The sequence below is a fragment of the Cryptomeria japonica genome, chromosome 9 (assembly GCF_030272615.1).
Source record: "Cryptomeria japonica chromosome 9, Sugi_1.0, whole genome shotgun sequence".
NCBI classification, from domain to species: domain Eukaryota; kingdom Viridiplantae; phylum Streptophyta; class Pinopsida; order Cupressales; family Cupressaceae; genus Cryptomeria; species Cryptomeria japonica.
Genome location: NC_081413.1, coordinates 54784086 through 54798308, shown reverse-complemented (window position 1 = coordinate 54798308; position 14223 = coordinate 54784086). Strand labels below are relative to the sequence as shown.

General features: G+C 38.3%; 1 protein-coding gene across 1 annotated transcript in view; it reads right to left on the bottom strand.

Moving 5' to 3' along the window:
* Nucleotides 1-14223, bottom strand: part of LOC131046860 (replication factor C subunit 3) — a 125636-nt gene that overhangs the window by 59292 nt on the left and 52121 nt on the right. The window lies entirely within an intron of this gene.

The following is a 14223-nucleotide window of genomic DNA, read 5'->3' as shown; positions in this document are numbered from 1 at the left end:
TATCTATCTTTTTCAAATATGTTGTCTTGAATTGTAGACTCGATGGATTCGTTCATAGCGTGATCTATGCTTCCTCTGGGTGGTTGACTCTCCTTGTCGGTTGCCTGATTCATCTCTACTTCATGTATGGATTAAGTACTAGTACGAGGACGACATAAATTTGATTTGTGACTCTTGTGTGATGATCCTTCCTAATGACTTTCTCTCCTCTTTGCACCTCTAGAGTGAGTTGATTGGGTGGCACTTTCACTCACGTTCGTACTTTCTATATCTTCACTGGATGAGTTTGAATCTCCTATCAAATCAAATGTCAATTGTGCATTCTGGCCTTTCAACTTCTAAGTTTGAATGTCTACCCATCGTCGTCTGTATGCCAAGTTTAGTTTCATCAGTTCTTTCAAATAAGTGATCTCAACATCAATCCAATTAACCTCTACCTTATTGTCTTTCTCTCGTTCATATATAGGCTGGAAGCGTTCTCCACTATCTTGTGCTTGATCTGGAACATTGAAAACTTTACACATCCTAACGATGTCAATTGGCAGCCTTGAACACATTTTCCTTCTTATCTCTAAATCATCTTGGGCATTTTTTCAATAATCTTCCAATTGCAACTTATGCTTGTGCCTTCTTCCATTAGCTCTTCTCATGTTGCCATAAGGATCAAAGTTTTCTTTGGAAGAATATGGAATAAGGGAATAGAATCTCAATTCTTCTTCCGACTTCTCAGTTGCCTGTAGCGATGGGCACACTTCTATTGATTGCCCAATTGAGATGGGAAAAACAATTCCTATCTTGTGTTTGTTCTTTTGGACTTTGTCATAGGTGATCGACTACCTTACTAACTCTAGCAACACCATCTTGTTAGAAAGATAGCATGGAAGCATGTATGGCAGACAAGAACATCCTTGAACCCTTATATAGGTGAACTTTGGAAATGGGATATACCAAGCACCATATTTCATCACTAATTCTTTCGCCTGCGAGCATAACCTTTGATGAATGCCGCCTTGCAATGTTCTTGTCAAATGCATGGTGAAAGCATCGGTCATCCTCCTCAAATGTGTCTTGCTCGAGTAATGCAGTTGTGTATAGGATTCACATATCTCTCTGGCTCCAATTCCAACTGGGCCTCTATACATCAATCCCGTATATTCATGAGCTCTTGCAAGTGAATATACGAGGTATGAACCCATGTAGAATGTCTTAGTGCACCCAAGCCTCTTCAACTGTAAATCAATGTTGTTGCTTATGATTCTCGCCCAATTGATCTTTTCTTTACCAGTAGATACTACTTCCATGAAATAGAACATCCAATTCTCAAACTGAGATGCTTGAGAGATTCCCATAACTCGGTTGATAAAAGTGATCAAATTACCAAATTTTTCCTTAAAATAAATCTTGTGAAGCTTGTTGGGTATCTTGGATATGTCGGGTCTGCTCTTCAACAACCAATACTTGGTGATTATGCCAAGGCATTTGTCGAGATCATCTTCATAAAATTCTTGCACTGCTTCTTTGCTCTTGTAGACCATGCCTTTGTGATCTGATATGTGGAAGGCTTCGTCGATGACTGTCTCGGATAGGTAGGCAAGTATTTTGCCATCAGGTGCTACTATTGTTCTAGTTTCGGCATCATAGTGTTTGGCACACTCAACTATTAACTCATTGCATTAGATGGTCGGAAGGAAGCCTGCTGCTTATATTATCCCACTTTTGATCATCTTCTTTCAAAATTCGAAGGGCTTGCTTGTGTATAGGGTACCTTGGAACTTCTTCATATCGATTTGACCTAGGTTGGTATCTCCTAAATTGCTCCATAACGATGTGATCTTCGATTCGAACATCACTCCCTTCAAATCCTCCTTGATGAGAGTTTGTCTTGTGACTGTTGTTGCCTTTGGGGCTGCCATGCTCTACCTAAAAGAGTTGTTTAAGTTTGGGTTTCAATATGACCTTAAAGCACATGAGATTGAAAATTTGTCAACTAGGGTAGCAATTCATCCTTAAAAACTTGAAAATCATTAGAATTTCATAAGAGAACTTAGCAAATCAAGGATTTGAAAACGAAATATTGAAAGACATTTTATGAATGAAACCCTTCAAACCCTGATTTGTAACTGCATTAGCACAAAATCAAGTCGGATTCTGATAGAAGATGCTTTAAAAATTTCAAACTCAGACCTGGTGTGGTTGTTGATGTAATGTCCCACGACTCCCACCCTCTCTGGGACACTGAATATTTGAACGGTAGAAGTAGAACACCTGCTTGTTCTTTAATTAAATTAATAATACTATATGTATTTTGAATGTGATCTTTCAGAGCTATACAGAAGTTGCAAAAGCTGTGTTTTTTTGTATTTGAAGTTTTGAACAGATAAATGCTTCCTACTAATAACAAGGAGTAAACTGAAACTGATTGGAAAATTACATTCAACTAAATATTTTTATCAGATTTCTATTGAAGTTGAGTATACAAATCTTTAGATAAGAGTGCTACTACAAAGCAAATGAAATCCTTAAGACCACTACCAACATACCCGGTAGCTTGAATAGCTACAAAGTTGGACTTTGAAGGTAGCACACAACCAAGGTGCACACTCAGAAAATGTTTCACAGAGATCTGAAATCTGCTTCCTTTCTCTCTAAATGGCTGTCACAAGAAGGCTTGCTAAAGGCGATAATGATGGGGTACGTAGGCTGAAGTTTCCCCGTGAGTAGGAGTTTGTTGTACACTCCAAAATACTTAGTCAATACGGCATGATAAGGATGATTTTAAGGATTTTGATGCCCTTTTCAACTGCTGCAACCTTCCTAAACATGTTTGCTGTTGTCGGAGATGATTGTTTGACAGAAATGGACTGATTTGAATGAAGTTTATGATAAAGATGATCTCCCAAAGTGCTGTAGAGGGGGTTGGCCTGCCAGGCAGCCACCTCACTCAGCCACTAATGCAAACTTCTTCAGCTGATCCAAAGGTTCTTCAAACTGCTGCCAAGTCTTCACACAGCTCATTCTCATATGCTGCCAATATATCCTTGTGCAAGGATGATTCAAAACATAGTACCAAACCTTCCAAAACAAGAAAGTACAGCCACACACACTAGCAAGTAGGTGGCTTTGGATTTCCAAACCAAAACTTATTTTCTTTGAAGCTCAATGGAAACCCCTGATATTAGAGTTCCTCCTCACACCCGTAGCTAGTTTCTCACAGCTGCAGATGTGCAACAATAATAGAGGTTTCCGTCTCCAAAGCTACTCCCTAACTAGGGCTGAACCCTAACACCTCAATCAGATTTAATGAATTAATTAATGGTTGCTTTTTCTTCATAGCAATTCTTCCACTAAGGAGCGCTCACCTTATGTTATATGCTTTTTTCACTTAAACCAACCTTTTATCTCTCACTTCCCCTTTCACTCTCTCACTAGGAATAGGTACTTAAGAAAGGTGAAAAGTTTATAATATAAATGTGTTTTAAACTTTTAACTGATTTTGACCCAAAGAGGAAATTATGAAGTTCTATGTATCAACTTTGATATCTCTTTTAATTTGCTCTTTTAATTTGCTCTTTTCTCTCTCCTCATGGATACCTGGCAAGGAAGCACCTCACTCTCTCTCTAAGATTTTTCACTTTCTGGTGATGTTTATTGTTGTTTCAAGCTGGCATCCTGAAGGTCACACAATCAAGAACTGGCTCAATCCTAAAATACTCTGAAATAGCAATTGAATCCCGAGGAAAACACCATCATAAATGTCCTCTAGCCATCTCGTTAGTCCACGAGGACTCGTTGATAGACTAACTTTTGATCACTGATCCTAACTAGAAAGAGGGAACATTACAGTTGATAAATGCCTAAATGATGCTAGTATTAAAATCAGCCCTTCAATTTTGTAAAATTCACTTCAATAGTGTATATATATATATATATATATATCGCTGTGGCACTGTTAAACTTGCTGACGCAGAGGTCTGCTGATGACTGAAAGCACAGAATTGGCCGCCTTTTCAATCTTGTAATCTTTGATGATCGCTGGCATTGGCGATTTCGCTGTTTGCAATGGTGAAGATCACTGTCTTGAGGGTGAATTCGCTGATCTTGGGAGGGCAGACTCACTTCTGGTTTGATAACTTCACTTTAACTCAACTATAGTGAATTGAATGGAATCGCTGCACTTGGAAGACAATATCGTTGATTGATCAAATGAAATGATCAATCTATCTCTTTATAGAGAGGGGGTGCATCTTTTCATCCCAAGGCCGACTTGAATTTAAATGCTATAAATTTTTGGTTTTCAAAAGGCCGACTTGTTTTGCCTTTGAAATTTAAATAAAACGTCTATCCTAAGTGGGCCCCTCCTTTAACATTAGTGCTCAAACATATACCTATCCCTTGGTCGTGGAGTATAAGGTGAACTGGAAATGCATTTCATAGGTCACGATTTTCACCCTCGAGTGGAAGTTCGCTCATTTTGGGAGGTATAGGAAGTGGTCCAGTTTTTGGAGCCTCACTGGCAGTGGTTGGGCTTTTAGAGATTCACAGGAAGTTCACATTTTTAGGGGGGCACTTGCTATCATAAAAAATGGTCGATCTTTTCACCTTGCATCGGCAGTGGCACTTACGATGGCCAGGCTTTTAGGTAGGCATTGACAATGCCTTGATTGAGGTTTAAGCATTTAAGTGAGAGCAAAGACTTCCAATTTCCATCATATGTATACCTTCAAACTTGGTTGGTTATTCATTTAATCCCTCTTTCTATCTTGTTTGACACACAGAATTCACCTTCTTCTTGCCTTCTACATGCTTTAATTATCGCCTTTTGGTCGTTCACTTGATCAACCTTAACAAATCGCCCTCTCTTTCATGTTAGATCAGGATTCTCAAGCCTAACTAGAAGTATATTTAGTATGGTCAGACTTTTTGACCTCAACTGACAGTGGAAATGATAGGTCATGGATTCAAGCCTTCACTGACTGGTCGCGGATTTCACCCTGAACTGGAAATCATGCTATAAGGTCATGGATTTGTGGTTGCACTGACAGTGGTCATGGATCTTAGGGTGTTCTGGCAATAACTTAAAGATGTCAACCTTGCTTGCTCAGTCACCTTGTTTAAAGCATTTCAAGTTATTGCTAGAAGATTTCATTCATGTCAATCATCACTATCTCTTAAAACATCAAGCATCTACTTCAAGAAATCTTCACTTCACCAAGTGCAAAGACTTGCACACCTTGATCGGCCACAGGAAATGATTTCAAGGCAGGTTGAAAATCTTGTCACCAACTGGCAGTGGTGATGAGGTAAGTTCGCGTTTTTGGGGGTCACTCACGGTGACCTCGCTTCATCAATCTGAGGGTCCATTGTCATCAACACAATCTCATCTTGATTGCCTAAGCTTTGACTATGCTCTTCTCAAGCATCCTTGGATTCTCTCTAACAGCCCTCCATACTTAGACTCAATTTCTCATCCCTGATTTTGAAGGCATATGACACTGATGATCAAATGAAATGATCATCTCAAATTGCTCATCTTCCAAACCCTGAGAGCTAACTAACTCAACTCCACTCTAAGGGATCCGACTGCTACCAAACTAATCTAAGACCAAAAACGGAAAGCAAAAGAGGGGATCCCCATTTGTGATGGGATGATGTGTGAAATGGTCACAACAGGCACCTGCTAGGAACAGTTTAACCAGCTGAAAGTTCCACTTTCAATTTGAAAAACCCTAGAAGTTAATTCTTTTTTAGATGTTTTTGGACAAGGAAAAAGTAGCATAAGAAAACAAAAAATCCCACCTATGTGAACTTGTTAAGATATAGAAAGAATGTGGTTCAGCACCTGCAAATCTCTGCCCAGCATTTAACAAAGTGGGTTTAGATGAGACCAGTGCACACCTGATCTCACTATGCCATGGTAGAACTAGAACTCTGCCCAGCATGAAACATGGTTAAGCCAATGGAAAACTTCACTTAGCATAAGACAAGGAGTGGCTTAAATGTCAAAGAATTTTGCTTGGCAACTGAAAAAACATGGCAAAGGTAATTAGAAGTTCAACCTAAGTGTCAAACAGGTTGGTTAACAAGACATGGGGCTACATCTGCAATGGTTAGGCCACCAAAATAGTTCTCCCCAGCATCTAAAACATGGTTCAAGTGCTTAGGACGTTCATGAGTGATGACTCAACGATTATAAAAATCCATTTAAAAGTTGGTCAGAGCACATCAGTTCTCTGCCAAGCACTTAAGAAGGCATGGATGAAGTGTTTTAAGTCGCAAGTTCTACTTATAGGTGCACCTAGGCTGAAATGAGTGTGTTGCTAGACTTCTAGTGGCAAAAGCAGATGCCTAAAGGATGCATATCTGTCTTGTGCAGGGCCAACACATGTACTAGGTGCTTGGGTCTATTTTGACAAGGTATCTAGCTTTTGACAGCAGCAAAGACAATATTACAAATTTTCAATCACCTATACTAGGAGATATTAATGGAAATATGATTGCAGTCTATTGAAAAAATTCACCATATCCCTATTCTCATACAGACTATGTCACAAGGTTCATGTTTGTTTCAAGTTTAGCAAAGATAAAATTCAGATAAGTTCAGCAAAGATAAAATTGGACGATCAAGTTTATGATTAAGTTCAACTAATATAAATTTGTAAGTTTTATACAAAATAAACATTATAATAAGTTTTAAATTTTTATTTAAATATTGTAAATATATTAAAAATTAAGAAATTTAAATTGCGAAGTTACAAAGTTGTGTCATGGTCCTATTTTTTGACTAACAGCTTTCACGTGTTGATCAACATTGCAGCTGTTCTAAAATTAAATTAGTGATTATGTTCAAGATTGTTGATGACTCTCGTGAAGAAGGAAGAGTATAAAAATGGCTTAAGGCATAAGAGGCATGCATTCGAGGTGGCAAAATTAACATGCTTTACAACCTATTGTGACGTTTTCACACATCGCCCCATTGCAAATGGGGACCCCTGCTTTTTGCTTTTTGGGGTTTTTTTTTTTTTTTAAGGTCTTTTAGGGTTTTGTCCGTTAGCCTTTGCATTTTGAGTGTCGCCAAGGGGATCACATGGATAGCAGGTCCGGCTTGAGTGATGTCCTGATCCTGAAATTTGGCTAAGTCTGGAAAGTCCTGATCCTGAAATTTGGCTAAGTCTGAAAGTCTTGATCCTGAAATTTGGCTAAGTCTGAGAGTCTTGATCCTGAAATTGGCTAAGTCTGGAATGTCCTGATCCTGAAATTTGACTAAGTTTGGAAACTGAAAAACCTCCAAAAACTAGATTTTGCAATATAACTCCTGGAGGTCTAAAACCACTCTCAAACATCCTAAAAGTATATATGGAATATAACTTAAAGTATAAGAAAGACTTATACTTAAATGTTATATTCCATAAAATTATCCTGTCGGAGAGTTCAAAAGTCAAATTTCGCTCCTATCCTTCACTGAGGATCCAGAGCGAATTTCGCTCCTGACCCTCTCAGGAGGACCAAGGCGAATCGCTCCTGTCCCTCACCAAGGGTCCAGGGCGAAAAGGCCTATTTGGGTCATTCCTGACCTTGTTTGGTCAAATTAAGATATCAAAGGCGTGGTGGAGGACGAAATGAACGTGATAGAGCATCCAGACTTGATTAAAGACAATGAAATGATGGAATTTCGCCTAGAAGGGTAATTTCACTCCTGTCCCTCACCAAGGGACTAGAGCGATTTTCTTTATATACACATTTTTAGACCTTTCTTGGACTTGAACTCTTATTCATGGCGTGTAACAAGGTGAAATCTTCCCTAGCAAGGACATTTCATGATGAAAGGTGAAGCATTTTGGCCTAGAGGACAAAAGGCGTTCCTGTCCCTTGCTGAAGGTCCAGAGCGATTTTCTAAAAAGTGCAATTTTCTTGCAAGGACAAAGCAAGTTTTGTGATTGAAATGAATGGAAGAAGGCATGTTTTGCCCGTTGAAGATAATTTGGAAGGCTAACAAAGGACGGATAAGCTTGGATTTGCAAAATCGCTCCTATCCCTCTCCAAGGGACCAAGGCGAAAAACCTAATATCCACCCTTTCTCTTCAAGTTTGGACAAATCTAAGCCTTGACATAAGTTTGAAATGAGGTTTAAAATGCCTTGAGGTGGAATTGAGATGCAAAGATTACAAATTTTGATGACAATGGGGAAAAGCGCTCCTATCCCTCACTGAAGGACCAGGGCGAAAAGCTTTGGAACACCTATTTTGCCTTGCAAAAACAAGTTAAACATGTATGGAATGGATGAAAGAGATCATCACTTTCCCCACATTGAGAGTTGGCAATTAAAAGGACGAAGGATTGAGAGCAAAAGTGAAAAGTCGCTCCTGTCCCTCACCAAGGGTCCAGGGCGAAATTGGTGATGTCCTTCATTTTCACATCATTTGACCGTTGATATTTTAACTTTGAGGCCTTTGGAGATATTGAATCAAATTCGCATTAAATTAAGGCATTTTTAATTTAATAAATTAATTTTTAAGCCTTGAAATTAATAAAAATTCCCTTGGAGGCATTTAAAATTAATTTTTATTAAATTAAAATTAAATGTGGAGCGCACAAGGCAATATTTTGCCTTTATTTGACAAGTCGGCCTACTCCTTTTGAGGTTTTATTTATTATTTCACCTTTTATTTGCAAGGTTGGCATCATGGGTAAGTGGAAGGTGAGCGCTCTATATATTGGAGGTGTTTTTTCACAATTCAAATCATTCAATCATCCTTTTAAGGGCGAAATTCATCTTGAAGGCTATTGGAGAGGCGAATTTCTTGCTAGATTGGAGGATAATTTCCAGATGTTTTGAAGGTATTTGAAGGCGAATTTCCAGATTTTTGAAGAGGCTAGTGGAGTTTATTCTTTTCCAAGCAAGAGGAGGCGCAATTTGTTCAAGAGAAGGCTTTGATCTACATTTTGCCTAGCGAATTTCATCTATTTTTGCATCATTTCTTAGAGTTTAATACTCAAGGAAAGGTATGGCGAAATCATCTTGACACCATTATTGAAGATTTGAATTTTGAACTTTTATTTTGAAAATTCTAAGTTTGGCATAGTTAATTAGGAAATGATAACTCAAGATTTATCATGAAGTTTCCTAATTAAAATCTTAAATCTTCCTTTTGAATCCTAATTTCTACACTTCAAGATATATTATTAATTGTGAAATGTTGTGTAGGTATCAAGATGGCGACTCCCAAGCTCGAAGGATATACAAGTCGACAGGTTCTCATCAAGGGCGATCAAGCAAGGATAAGGGCGACCTCCTCCAGTCTAGCATCGACAGGGACGACCTTCTTCGATCCAGCATCATCAGGATAAGGGCAACCTCTTCTAGTCCAGTATTCCAAGGCGAGGTACATCATCATCCTGCAAATCAAGGACACAAGAAGTCAGAGCAAAGGGTTCATTGAAGAAGCAGATAGTTCCAGAAGAATTAATTAAGGCTAACTTCTCAACGTTACCAAATTGAGTATCAACCAAGTGTCAAATGAGGTGGCATCCCAATCATCACTCCTACAGTCAGTGTGGTCCACCTCAGCATGTCCAGATTCAATGTACCTAACTCATGGGAGATGGCACAAACTCCGATGTACCTACCCCAGCTATCTATTAGTCGAATTTTCCAGAGAAGACATGTGTCCAATTAATACAATTTTATCATTGGTCAAGCATTAAATGTTATGTAATGGTTGTAACAAACCCTAATTAGGGTTTTTATTATCGAATCTTGGCCATTGATCTCAAATTGATCTTAGTCATCGAATTGTATTGTGGGCACTATATAAGCCCCGACTCTTCATTTTGTAAAGGCAGTTGGAGGCAGTAAGTTAGAGAGTTAGAAAGGAAGACAGATAGAGAGTAGTTAGAAGGTGATTAGCTAGTTGATAGAATAGCAATTCGAGTAGAGTAGAGAGAGAAGGCAAAGATTGTTGCCAAGATGTTGTTGTAAAAGACTCGTAACTTCATTGAAGAAATGGTGAAATTTATGGGTCGATTCGACAATTTGCATGGTCTCTATACTTCTCATATTTGATTTCATGTTATTAGATGAGTGGAAGAAATGTGCTTGATTGATGGTGGAATTCGTATATCAGTTTGTTGATTGCAGACTTGCCTTGTGTAGTCAACTGGAATCATTCAGCTTAAGCTTAACTTCAATTGTCGCTTCTTCATTGATATGCATCAACCTGATGGTGTCTATGTCTGCAGTGATGATTTGAACATCATAAAGCTTTCCTTCGAAGATCGCACTAACCTTGTGGAGTTGGTCCTGGGATGTCAAAACAAGACTTAGTTAGAATTTCATCAAAGATCATTCATTGCTCTTACATTCTTAGTGTTAGGATTAGATTCTTTTCTCGCCCTCATCTTTTTTCCTTTTTTTCAAATCTAAGGCAATAAAATCCTGTGTTCCAGCAATATTCAAAGCAAATCAGAAGTTCAGTCATCAAGTGTAAGTCCCCTTGTGATTCCAGCAAATCACATCATACCACAGAGAGCTTATCCACACGTAGAGATCCTACAACGAAGAACCTTGAAGTCATCCCAATTGATCCTTTTCGCGACATCTTCAGCATTCGGAGGCTTTATTCAAGAGAGGATAAGGTACCCTTGGGTATTTTATTCTGTGTTTGATAGTGTACAAAATACACGTCAACACAACCTAAGTTCACTTTAATAGTGGCTCAACCATATAAAAACTCTCCTTGGGTTTTAAGTGATAAGAAGTGGCAACATTGAAGACAAACTCCACTTAAACTTCCGCCCCTTCAATTAACCAACTTGGGTGCATATGCAAGGTTACAAAGCCACTTGATAATTTCGCACAAGCGTAAAGGTGGCAACAACACCAAGGGCACTTGCCAAGCATGGCTGATCCAAGTAAATTTTCACTTTCAACTTGGAAAAAAGCTAAAAGTCATAAGAAGTGTGTGCCCTACAAGTTTCAGCCCTTTTTGAATGTTTTTAGACAAGGGAAAAGTGGCATATGTAAACAAAACCTCCATCTCTGTTACGGTATTGAAAAAAATCATGTAAGTGACACTTTATGAGTAGTTCAGCCACTGAAAATCTCTGCTCGGCATGTTACAATGTGGATTTAAGTGAGATTGGCACACACCTAACCTAGCTCTGCCATGGTTAAACTCCACCTAACATAAAACATAATCAGGTCAACAAGAACCTGCACCTGGCTTAAGAAAAAGAGTGGCTTAAGTATCGAACAATTCCACTACGCAACTAATTAATGTGGCAAAAGAGAGTAGAAGTTCAACCTCAATATCAAACAATATGGTTAAGAAGTCATGGGTACATATCTACAAGGGTTAGGCTACCAAAAAGGTCCACACAAAACTATGAGATAGTGGCAAGGTTAGTAAATATTTCCTCTAGGCACATTTTCTTCATGGCTCTTCTTAACAGCATCTAAAACATGGTTCAATTGCTTAGGGCACCTACCAATGACAGCTCAACAGTTATAAAACTCGGCTTCATTTGAAAATTGGTGAGAGCACCTTGATTCTTCCCCTACCACTTGGAAGACTGTCATGTCCCCTCTTTAGCTCTGTCTAGCAGAGACATGTGAGTCAGATTATTATGGGGTCTTGTAGGCTGACAATGATGGATAGAGACTCGGTGTGGTTATATAGTGTTTGGGACTTGGTGTTCTGGCAGTAGTTGATCAGTTTGGAGCAGTTCCTTATTTTTAGGAGGCAGTTCCTATGTTTATGGAGGATATCCCTACTATTTAGGAGGTTATGACCATACCCAGGGTTGGGTCTCCTTGAGATTATTCCTTGGGTTCAGTTTCAGAGGATTTGGGTTTGTTTCCTAGTTTCTAGGAGCATCCCTAGATTTTAGGGATGAGATTGCCAGTGGATCCTTGATTTCCGACTTCAGTCATAGACAGGTGGCAGGTTGAATTTCCAGTTTGTGGTGTCATTTGAGCATTTTGCAACTATTTGGGTTATATTTTTAATATTTCCTGAGTTAGCGTTTATTATTTAAATAAGGCTATGTTTATAGCCATTTTGGAGTAATAAGGGGTTTTTGGCCTCATCTGGATGCGTATCCCTTGGTGTAATAGCTTGTTGGAAAGGTCTTGGACTTTTCTAAATATTTCTCTCTCGACTCAGATCCTTTTGGTGAACGGATTTCTTTATATTTGGAAAAAGGTCGTTTTCTATGCACTTGGCAACTTAAAATGAGAAATATAACATTTTAACCCTAAACGCCACATTGAGTCACTTTTAGGGTTCGAGCTAAGTGGGAAGGTGTTATAAGGAAGTTGAGACCTAATTCTTGGGTATCTTCTACACATTTTACATCTTGGATTTGAGATTTTGGCTCTGGAAGAGCTTTTCAATATCTGGGACGCCAACCCCAATGCCTTGCCTATTTGGGACGTAGCCCCCAATACAGTGGTTTGGATTTGCTTGCAATTTTTAGCATCTTGGAGATTGTACGGCACACTTTCTAGAGGTTTCAATGATTCTAACAGAGTTCAGCGTGGGGTTTGGGGGTTTCTATCCAGTTGGGTGTACTTGGCAGCCGTACGGCTGTACCTAGCAGCCACTTTCCTTCCCACGTGCAGCACTTGGAGGGCTGGAATCTTGCCGCAGCTTCATTCCTGGTTATATTACTCTTTCAGCATCCAGGTTGGGTTCATTCCTGATTGTAATCTTCCTGAAATTATTGGAAATCTTCATCTGGTCAAATATTTGATTTTATATTTAGAAATCTGCCTTGAATCGAATTTGTTTTGGCTGTATATGAACTTCATTTTCAGTACCTTGTTCATGTACTTGTACTTCATTTATTACTTGTTGAAAAATCATCAAAACACAAAAAGAATCCAACCCTTCTGCAACTTCTGTCTATTTCTGAAAGAAAATATTAATAAACAGGAAAAATCAATTTAAAATAATAAAAATTACAGCAGATCAGCAAAAGAGATCCATCAGGGATCTTTCAAAGACATGCATGAAGTGTTTTAAAAGGCAAGGTCTTCATATAGGTGCACCTGGGTTGAAATGGGTGTGTTTTAGTGTTGAACTCCAAATCAAGCTCCTGAAGGATGAATAACTATCTCATTAGCAGCCAGTACAAGTACTAGGTGTTTGGGTCTGTTTTAACAGCTTTTGACAACAGCAAACGTAGTGTTGCAATCACCTATACCAACAGATCTTTATGGAATTATGATGACAAACTATTCAAAATATTTGCCATATCCTAATTTTCATACATATATCAGATGATTGAACAGTCAGGAATGAAGGTCATCTAGGATTTTCAGAACAACTTCAGCAGTTCTTCATGCATTGTTCATCGCAGGCTTTCATGATACATTTCATTTCCTTGTTGCCAAATTTCACCAAGTCCTTGTGCTGAAGTTTTGACATGCTTTCATATTGCTAGGGTTTCAACTTCATGTTTTCTGCCTTTTCAAACCCTAGGCAGGTTTGGTATTTTGTTGATTAGAACAATCATTCTACGGTTTTCATCAACAATTTTAAATGTTGGCAAAACCATAGGAAGTATTTCTCAATTTGTCTAAAAATTTGTGATGGTAAGGGTTCAGTGAAATCATCATCAAGGAGTTCATCATGTTTCATTGCAAAAAATGTTCAAAAAATCTCAAAAGGTTCTCATGTGCAAATTGATACTTTTAGCAATGGCTAATTCCAACAATGGTTATTTATAGTGTTGAATCAAGCTTTGTATTGACAACATCCATTTACATGAGTTGTGCCTCTGAATACAACTTAGCTATTTATTTTTTGAAATTGTATATTGTATCCCTTCAATGCTTGTTTGCACTGAATAGATGGTCTCTGATTTAGCCAACTGGAAAGTGTCATTTGCGTGTTTAAATTAGTTGTTTCATACTTAATATCAGAAAATCTTGTTTCCAAGGCCTAGCGGTTAACAATCCAGTGCATGTATCTGAAGCAAAAATATACACATATAATCATTTTCATTTATGCAAAACACTGTCAAAGAATCTCATATAGTGTCACTGACACAACTACCAATTAATTCTACATGATGAAATTAAGAATTTCTGTTCAATTGTTTATGATTTTTTCCTGATATCTAAATCTCACTGCCCCAACATTCCTCACCAAAGTTCCCAGAAATATTCTGTACATTCCAAAGGCACATCCACTCATCCCCACATTCTTAATACTTAATGTA